The sequence below is a fragment of the Hevea brasiliensis genome, chromosome 10 (genome assembly GCF_030052815.1).
Source record: "Hevea brasiliensis isolate MT/VB/25A 57/8 chromosome 10, ASM3005281v1, whole genome shotgun sequence".
NCBI classification, from domain to species: Eukaryota; Viridiplantae; Streptophyta; class Magnoliopsida; order Malpighiales; family Euphorbiaceae; genus Hevea; species Hevea brasiliensis.
The window spans coordinates 4,346,534-4,357,603 of record NC_079502.1 but is presented as its reverse complement, the minus strand read 5'-3'; positions in this window follow the sequence as shown (position 1 = coordinate 4,357,603).

Below are 11,070 nucleotides of genomic sequence, written 5' to 3'. Positions count from 1 at the left end.
TAAAAAAAAAAATTTGGACAGCTGCTGCACTCATTACAAAAGAAACAGTGGAATGGAATCCATTAAAGCAATTAAACTCAAAAAGTTAAAATAGGGAGGTTAAGCTCAAAAATATAACCATCAAGTGAAATTCCGAAGTAGTATATCAAAGCAAGTGATTAAAGTACTAAAGATTCAAAAGAAAAATGTGCTTATGAGTAACTAAAAAAATTACTGCATAAGCAATGTTTCAAGTAAAAGAAAGCAACACAAGCAAAATATTAACTAAACAAGTCGCTAAAAACACTAATTAATTAAGCAACTAAAATAAAGACATGAAATATGTAAACTGAAACTAAAAGCTGGTCAGTCATGAATGATAACTCCTTTGCCCTTGCCATCTTGTGGAAGTGGTGGTGCTTTTGGGAATGGGTTTGGTTTAGTTAGTTAGTGTTTTTTTTTTTTTTCATGGGTTAGTGGGCTTTTTAGCATGGGGTTGGTCGCGGGCCCATTCTGGTGAAGTGGGTTGTCAACCTGCAAAACCAATTAAACGACACAAGTTAGAACACAAGGATGGAGGTTGTGCCGCAGGTTGTTAAATAATCTGCCCAAATTGCGCCCAGTGAACACAAGCGACGACACAACCAAAATAGGTTATGCCGCAGGTTGTGAAATAATCTGCCCAAATTGTGCCCAGTGAACACAAGCGACGACACAACCAAAATCGGTTATACCGCATGTCGTAAGGTATTTTGCGGTCGCCTGGACGAACACTCACCGAAGTGGGAAAGAGTGAGGAGTCGCCACTTTAATTTTGAGGGAAATTAAAGAAAACCATTTGTGAAAATAAATTAAAATGAAACCACTTCGAAAACAGAGATTCTAGGTTCGGGGTCCATATACGGGCGGGGAAGGTGTTAGGCACCCCGCCTCGTCCCTCTATGAGGGTAAGCGGATTTAACATTATGCTCTTCATAAATTAAAATCGAAAGTTAGGGGGGTTAGGATAAAGATGTTAATCCCTTTGATAAAAGGGAATATTTAATTTTTCACTAGTTTCGAGTTACCCAGATACATAAGTAAATGAGACGACCCTTAGTGAATTGGTGTTGCGTAGCGGTTTTCGTTTAGGGGGTTACTTTGCGTATTGTGCTATTTCAGTTTGGATTTGAGAGAATCCGGGTAGAAGCCTCTCCCGATCTCTGGAGATAATCTGTTTAAAGTTTGAGTGAGGAATCTCGGATAAGAACTCTCCTCCGATCTTCACATATTTATTAAAATTTGATTTGAGAATCGGATAAGAACTCTCCTCTGATATCTGCATATTTATTTAAAATTTTATTTGAGAATCGGATAAGAACTCTCCTCCGATCTCTTTATATTTATTAAAATTTGATTTGAGAATCGGATAAGAACTCTCCTCCGATCTCTGCATATTTATTTAAAATTTTATTTGAGAATCGGATAAAAACTCTCCTCCGATCTCTTTATATTTATTAAAATTTGATTTGAGAATCAGATAAGAACTCTCCTCCGATCTCTGCATATTTATTAAAATTTGATTTGAGAATCGGATAAGAACTCTCCTCCGATCTCTTTAAATATTTGTTAAAGTTTTGGATTGAGAATCGGATAAGAACTCTCCTCCGATCTCTTTAAATATTTATTAAAATTTTTAATTAAGAATCGGATAAGAACCCTCCTCCGATCTCTTTCAATATTCATTAAAGTTTTGGATTGAGAATCGGATAAGAACTCTCCTCCGATCTCTTTCAATATTTATTAAAGATCGTATATCGTAAGAACCTTAGGCTATGAGTTCTGGCATCCGAGGGCGCGGAGAACCCGAACAAGGCTTCTCTCAACCCATTGATACTTTATAACCAGGGAAGGGATACCAGACTAAATTTTGCCGATCTCCTATGTGATCGCCTTACCAGTACCTTTTGACAGGCAATATTCGATCTCTTTCATTTACTAGTTTGGGATTCGATCTTACCTCGACCCCCCACCACACCAACTTATCTTCTGAGCTAGTTTAGTGGTTTGACTTCATAATTTTCCTCCGATTTGTTATTCAAACTTTTATTATTTTAAAGGAATTCTCGTATTATGATACCGCTACCAACATTTTATTAAACTACCTGTACGTTGCCCGTGACCAGAATACTTACATTTGAAGTTAATAAAGGCTAAAAATAAATATCATGAACTGGTGAATAAAAGGTAAACTCAAGAGAATAACTATCTACGTGGGGCTCTTTAACATAACATAAACCTGACGAAAATTACGAGCATGAAAACAAAGAAGATAAAAAGCGAGCACTAAATAAAGCAACAGTCTGCACGCTTACCTGTGAGGGATTGAATCTATTGAACTAACTGTGAAGTCGCCACTATAGTAGAGCTGCGAGATAATATTCTGGGGACTAATGCTTGCTTTGAAATACTAAGTTAAAATGCAGTCAAACCGAAATGACAGTAACCGGGTTGAAAGGAGATTGAGCTTTGAAAATAAGAAGTGGATGTAAAGAAGACGAAACTGAAGCTGAGAGATGGTATCGCAAAGTAATGAACAAACTGAAAATGAAGAGTTTCAGTGTCCAACGCTCCTTCGATGGAAATACTTTAGAAAACTAGTTTCTGAAGTTTTTCTATTTGAGAGCTTAAAAATAGTAGAGTAGCAAGACTGAATCAAGTTTCAGAGCCTTTCCACTATAGTCACCACCCTTTTTTCATCCTCCCTTGCTATAGTTTTCATGCAGGTATTTATAGGGAACGGGTGCTCCCAATGAAGGGTCAGGATTTTTTTGAGGGAGATAGAAGGTTTGGATTTTAAAGGACATGATCTGATGCTTAAGAATTGAAGAGAATCAAAATGAATGGCTGAGATCCTATTTAGAATATTTGTCCTTTCTCTTTTCTAATCTAACGGTTCAAAATCCTCTTATCAAGGGAGATCTAAGGGCCGGGAATAAAAGGCGCCGGTCTTGTCGTCTTCTCTTTGATCCAAGGGCTCTGGGCTTGTCCTTACAAGTAAGATCAACGGTGGAGATCGAGATGTATAGGACTGTCATGACATATCCTGGCACCTGTCAGCAATGTGGGCGGTTCTGCAAATGAGGCGTGCGGTGGAGATTTGATCTCGTCTGCAACGCTTTAACTACCTCTGCTCTGATTATGACGACAGTTATTGGAAGTTGTCTTATTCTCTTTGCTTTCCGATCTCCCATCCCTTCCAATTTTTCTAATACGATCCTTTTCCGATCTCTCATGCCGGGCCCCTCTCCCGATCTTTCCCATTCCAGAATCTTCTCCTCTATCCGAGCTGGTTCAGTCAAAGCATTTATTCCTTCGGTTACCGAGGCGTCCGCTTCGTTTTTTGCCAGCAATAAACGCTCAGACCCCCCCTATATATATATGCCTCAATCGGGGAATTTCTCCCACATTTCATTCCTTCCTCCTTCCATTTCTCTCTTCTTCCGTTCAAATTTTTCGGTAACATTCCTGCCATGGTGACTGCTTTTGATCTTTTTCCGACTATTCCCTTAGCTCCCCGGCTGAAAATTTATGACCCCGGTGATCGAAAAATCATGATAACCATATTTGATGACAGTGAGAGAACCGGACTAATTTACCGATCAAGGTCGAAAATATCGATCATACCGATCTCGGGTCGATCTACCGGTATAATCGGTGAGCCGATTTCGGGTGAGAAGACTGCTAATTTCCCTCTTATCATTGGTGACTGCCCTTCGAAGTTCACTTGGCTCCTCACCACATCGGGTGTCCCGACAGCGGTTCGGTTCTGAGCGATAACATTGACGATGACCTCTCCTATCACCATGAGAGTCATAGTCACCCCATCTGAGTTGTAAATCCATCCGATGTCGATGGCTGATTTCCTGATCAAACACATCTTTTGATTCAGCCATGAGACTAGGCTTTGACATAGGCCTTTACTAGGTAGGATGTATTGCCGATCTCTAGAGATCGCCCAAATGATGTAATCTGACCTTTAATGCAATCCGATCTCTAGAGATCGCCCAAATGATGTAATCTGACCTTTAATATAATCTGATCTCTTGAGATCGCCCAAATGATGTAATCTAACCTTTTGGAAATGAAATCTTATTTTGACAATTATCAATTTATTATTATTGCATTGGTTATTTTTCGATCTCTAATGTGTTTATCCGATCCGATTCCTAACTGAACAGCCCTTAGCCGATCTGTAATTCTAAATATCCACCTTAATTCGTCGATCTTTAACTAGTCGATCTTCCCTTATTTAATTATGGAGTTTCTAGAATATTCGTGTGATGTGTCAGAAAAGCTGGCGAATCCCGCTAACCGATGCGCTGCTTGGGACATTGTGAGCATTAAATGCTCAGACGGGTATAAATAGGGGATGGGTCAGCCAGTTGCTTCCTTATGTCATTTTCAGTATCTCGCGAGCGATTCCAAAATTCTCTCGTTTTTCGAGTTCTTCTGACACCGATCACACTCCGGTAAGGGTTTTGATATTTCTTTTAGTTAAATTTTCTCTTTTCCTTGAAAATGAGCGGCGCCGAGGGTCAGAGAGCGACGAGCCCCCCTTCCGTTCATGTCTCGTGGTCGTCAGATGAAGTTGAAGTGGTCGGACTAAGCGGGCGATCTGAACCTCCTACAACCTCCGTTTCAGCCCGTGGTCAAACGACACCCTCAAGACGAACGCATTCTTCAAGGAAAGAAAGTCTTCCCGTGGACGAGCTGCCGTCAATCCTTCAAGAAACTGATCTGCAGATGATTAGCCAAGAATACAACCTTCGGATCGACTCATACGAGCTTATCAGATGCCATGGCGATCTTCGAGTCGATCATTTGTTCGAAGAAAATGATATGATCATGATATACGAAGAGCAATTAAAAGCCGGTCTGCGGTTTCCTCTTGATGACTTCTTCAAGGACGTTCTGAAATTCCACCAAGTATGCATAGCCCAAGTACACCCGAACTCATGGCGGATCCTGGTAGCCTTCAGAGGCCTCTGCCGAGCTAAGGGACTCGATCCTACAGCGAAAGTGTTCGTCGAGCTACATAGGCTAACTCGTCGAAAGGACGATGAGTACTGGTTCTTTCAGGCGAAACCGCATTGTGGGCTCTTTACCGATCTGCCCTCCTCACTGAAGAATTAGAAGAATCGCTTCTTTATTCTGAGGAGCAAGATTCCGAACGGTTTTGAGGGTTTCCCACGTAGCTGGCTGCATCTGGGCCCATGACTTTCGAAGCACATCGCCCTGAGTAGGGAAGAGGGTGCAATGGTGATGGAGCTAAAGGATCAAGCGGCCAATCAGAAGTTCTCCTGTTTAGATGCGGTGACGGCCGAACTGCATCATTGGATGATGCGGCTGGTTACCGACGAAGAACGCGGGCTTCAGCTCTCTGACCTCGGCTTCGATACTTTCTATATCTCTGATCTCTGAGCCTTAGCGAACTCACTAACTTTTCCTTGTGCAGGTATGGCAAGCGGCGAGGCTTCCAAAGAGAGCCGAAAACGTAAGAGGGAGGTCTCCAAGAAAGTGCGGGAGATGAAGTGTGTCAAGGCCTCACAGACGCCAAGGCATGATCCAGGAGAAGCGCCGGGAGGCTCGTCCCGACCCTCGGGACAGCCGGTCCCTGAGATAGAGGTGGTCCGATCTCCTCCTTGACAAGAAGAACCGCCACCTCCACCAGTTACTCCTAGTGCGGAAGGGGGTCCCTCCCAACCTCCTATGAGGACCCTTTCCCGCAGCGCCTAGGTCCTTATTCATTCCTTGGAGAAGAACCGATCAGTACGGGAGAACCTGGGCTTGGCAAAGGTTCTGGGAGCTTCTATATGCCTCCAGGAGGATCGGCACAGGCTGACCCAAGGCAACATTGATGATCTCCTGGCCCAGACTATGAGCCTGAGTGTGGAGAGTTTGGTGAACCAGCATATCATCCGGGAAAAGGCTCATCATTTGAGGCAGGAGATCCAGAAGGCGGGCCAGGAGGCAGCTTCCGCCCGAGCCCAACTTTCATCCGCCCAAGACTACATAGCTGAAATTGAGGGGCGGATGAAGTTCTATGAGGATAAACTGGCCGAGCAAGCTCATGCTCTTGAAGAGGCTCGGGCGCTCCGAGCTGCTGATGTCGCTCGCCTCACTGAAGAACTTAGAGCAAAAGAAGAAGAGGCAGTGACGAGGGAGGCCGGTGCTTATGTGAACGCCCACGGGGATCTCTTGGCCGAGCTTAAGAGGCGTTATCCTGAAGAGGACTTTTCCTGGATGGTAGACCTGGCTCCCCAAGACGAAGAGGAGAGCGAAGAGGACGCCGAGGGAGATAGAGAGGGTGAGCGAAATGTAGAACAGGCTGGAGGATCACCTCCAGCCGAATGACTTGTATTTTTTTACTTTGAAATGAAATGAAGTTCCCTCTTTTATTCAATGTCTTGATGAGATCAGAAAGTATCTAAATTGTACAAGGGCCTGACTGTTTGAACCAATTAGAACATCAAACTTAAAAGTGACTACTAATCTAAGTATAAGAGGTCGGAAAAACGTTGTAAGCATGAGATCGGTTGAGAACAAACACCGAACGGAACTTAAGATTATTAAAATTGGAAACCTGACTTGAACAATTAAGATCGTAAACATCATTGAACTGGATTGAAACCTCAACTTTATCAAATGATTATCCCCAAAATTTTAAAAGGGAGATCGGAAATAAGACTGGGTGACACGAAGACCTGATGTTGGTTTGGTTTCGTTTGACGAGAGATCGGAAATGTAATTGACTGGCCAGGAGACTTGATAATTGGTTCGAGAGATCGGTAATGAATTGGACGACATGGAGACTTGGCATTGGTTTGGTCTCTTTGGAGAGATCGGTACTGAAATGAGCGGCATGGGGACTTGGTGTTGGGGATTGATTTCAAAGTCTATTGATCTCGGGGATCAGCCAAAATATGGTGTCGACAGCTGCCCCTCTTTAAATAATTTCTATTGAAGGGAAAAATTTCCCGAGTAGGAATTATGTAAAGATTCAGACCCATATTTTGGACGATTAAAACTTTGAAACTCAATAAAAAAAGCTAAAACCCACTTAGGCCAGGGACCCAGAGGTTGGTAACGGGAATTTAAATGCTGAAAAATGAAAATCAACTTAGATTAAGGAACCAGAGGTTGATGGCAGAAATTTAAATGCGAAAAAATTAAAATCAACTTAGATCAAGGAACCAGAGGTTGATAACAGGAATTTTAAATGCTGGAAAATTAAGATCAACTTAGATCAAGGAACCAGAGGTTGATAACAGGAATTTTAAATGCTGGAAAATTAAGATCAACTTAGATCAAGGAACCAGAGGTTGATGGCAGAAATTTAGATGCGGAAAAATTAAAATCAACGTAGATCAAGGAACCAGAGGTTGATAACAGGAATTTAAATGCTGGAAAGTTAAAATCAACTTAGATCAAGGAACCAGAGGTTGATAACAGGAATTTAAATGCTGGAAATAAAAATCAACTTAGATCAGGGAACCAGAGGTTGATAACAGGAATTTAAATGCGGAAAAATTAAGATCAACTTAGATCAAGAAACCAGAGGTTGATAACAGGAATTTAAATGCTGAAAAGTTAAGATCAACTTAGATCAAGAAACCAGAGGTTGATAACAGGAATTTAAATGCTGGAAAGTTAAAATCAATTTAGATCAAGGAATTAGAGGTTGATAACAGGAATTTAAATGCTGGAAAATTAAAATCAACTTAGATCAAGGAACCAGAGGTTGATGGCAGAAATTTAGATGCGGAAAAATTAAAATCAACTTAGATCAAGGAACCAGAGGTTGATAACAGGAATTTAAATGCTGGAAAGTTAAAATCAACTTAGATCAAGGAACCAGAGGTTGATAACAGGAATTTAAATGCTGGAAATTAAAAATCAACTTAGATCAGGGAACCAGAGGTTGATAACAGGAATTTAAATGCGGAAAAATTAAGATCAACTTAGATCAAGGAACCAGAGGTTGATAACAGGAATTTAAATGCTGGAAAGTTAAAATCAACTTAGATCAAGGAACCAGAGGTTGATAACAGGAATTTAAATGCTGGAAAGTTAAAATCAACTTAGATCAAGGAACCAGAGGTTGATAACAGGAATTTAAATGCTGGAAAATTAAAATCAACTTAGATCAAGGAACCAGAGGTTGATGGCAGAAATTTAGATGCCGAAAAATTAAAATCAACTTAGATCAAGGAACTAGAGGTTGATAACAGGAATTTAAATGCTGGAAATTAAAAATCAACTTAGATCAGGGAACCAGAGGTTGATAACAGGAATTTAAATGCGGAAAAATTAAGATCAACTTAGATCAAGGAACCAGAGGTTGATAACAGGAATTTAAATGCTGGAAAGTTAAAATCAACTTAGATCAAGGAACCAGAGGTTGATAACAGGAATTTAAATGCTGGAAAGTTAAAATTAACTTAGATCAAGGAACCAGAGGTTGATAACAGGAATTTAAATGCTGGAAAATTAAAATCAACTTAGATCAAGGAACCAGAGGTTGATGGCAGAAATTTAGATGCGAAAAAATTAAAATCAACTTAGATCAAGGAACCAGAGGTTGATAACAGGAATTTAAATGCTAGAAAGTTAAAATCAACTTAGATCAAGGAACCAGAGGTTGATAATAGGAATTTAAATGCTGGAAATTAAAAATCAACTTAGATCAGGGAACCAGAGGTTGATAACAGGAATTTAAATGCGGAAAAATTAAGATCAACTTAGATCAAGGAACCAGAGGTTGATAACAGGAATTTAAATGCTGGAAAGTTAAAATCAACTTAGATCAAGGAACCAAAGGTTGATAACAGGAATTTAAATGCTGGAAATTTAAAATCAACTTAGATTAAGGAACCAGAGGTTGATAACAGGAATTTAAATGCTGAAAAATTAAAATCAACTTAGATCAAGGAACCAGAGGTTGATGGCAGCAATTTAAATGCGGAAAAATTAAAATGCTTACAAAGTAAGCCTAACCTAACGCGAGAAGTTCTTCCGCGACGAAGTGTACTTAACAGGATCCCGAGGGTCAACGATTAATGGAGGACGAGTCACAAGACTTGACCTATAACTTCCCTTTCCTTACTCACTTCCCTGGATGCCCCTTTTCTGTTCTCGATTTTTTTCTTATTTTGCGGAAAGCGCCCTTGCGGGTTTTCATTTTCCCTTCCTCCCATTCGACTAGAAGCGCCCCTCCGGGTTTTCTCCCTTAGTTTTTTTTTTGACTATCGGCCATTCCTTGCAAGTCTCTTAGCAAAGTACACGAGGTTATCAATATCCAAATCCTAATATTATAACAAAATTTTAACAAATTAATAGCGCACCGAAAATAGCATTAGAGTGTGAGTATACAAGAAAGATAAAGTAAAAAGATAAATTGAAATGCAAATGTGCAAAGAAAATAGATCAAAGTGAAAGGATGACTTTATTAGGGCTTTATTATGGCTTGAGATAAAGGTACAGTTTCACAGAAAAAGGGTACATTCAAGTAGTGTAGTATATTTTAAATGGTGCCTCTTGATTAGTTCTTGTAGAAACTCCATTGTCTGTTTGGCATCGTGCTCTACATCTTCAGCTTTGGCTCTGTATTTATTTGTTTTGTATGCTCTGTATTTTTATTTTCAGCTGGTTCTACTTCCTTTCTCCCTTCTTTTTTTGTGTCAAGTTTTTTCACTTAGCATATACTGCCTAGGTTGGGTGTAAGGGGGAAGCCTGAAGGCTGGGTTTAGCTGGCAGTACATGCTAAGTTTTTCCTGGCCATTAATAAAATTCTGGTTTATCAAAAGAAAATGTGTCATCTAATAGAGTTTATATTCATCATTGAGAAGGATAGAATTTGGAACCCAGCCAAGTATCCTTCCTTTTTTCTCATGAACAAATATGTCATGGCAATTATCCTTAATTTTGAACTAGCTAGCATAGAAAGCTGATTATATCCATTGATTGGATTTAAAGCAATTAAAGTTTGATGAATTTTGTAGTTGATTAGAAAAGAATTTTTGTTTTGAATTGCATGCTTGGATTACATAAATGATGATACATTTCCCCCATGGGAGATTAGTCCCATATGGATTTTCTTCATTTACTTCTTTAGTTTGATATAAGATTGAAAATGTAATGTTTAGCGTAGCGTGTTTTAATGGTAAGAAAGCATATCATTTACCTGATAAATTCAGATTCGAGTTTTAACCTCTCCCATCTCTCCATTAAAAAAGAAAGGAAAAAAAAAATTAAAAATGTAACAAAAATGAAATAGTATAAAAAATTTATCGGTAGTCTGATTATTATTTTTTGAGATCGACGTAAAATTGTTGATTGCATATTTATATTAATGACTTTATGTAAATTAGTTTTTTTTATAAGCAATTTATTTTATTAATACATCAAGGAAAAACTTAGCATGTGAAGTCTAGCTAAAACCCAGTCGTTTGACCTCTCTAGTATGCCCTACTTAAGGTAACACATGCTAAGTGAAAAAATTTGGAGCAAGACAAAAGACAAGCCTAGAGATTGAATTAATCAACCTAAGCAATAAATAGTAATAAAAGATGCATAACATAACAATTGCCTAAAACAAACATAAAACCCAACCATCCAAATCAAATAGCAAGAACAACCTTATACGTAAATTAGTTATTAATTATGAAATTATCATTCTCAAATTAATTTTTACGTAATAAATAATTATAATTTATAAAAAAAAACAAATAACTATAATATTTTAATAAATAATATTTTTAGTAATGTTACAAACAGGTTTAGGTCGGACAATTTGAGTTATTTTAAGTTACTAATCATTTGAATTTCATCTCTTTTGGACAGATTCGTATTATTTTAGGTTACGGGTAATTCAAGTTACGCATCATGTTATTATATAAATTATGCGTAATCAATTTGGATTGATTTGGATCAAAATATTAATTTTATTTAAAAAATAATTTTATTAATTAAAATTTTGATTGATTGAATTAGTTAAAATGTGCTAATTTCGAGTTGAATTATATGAGTTATTGAATTGATACTTAATCG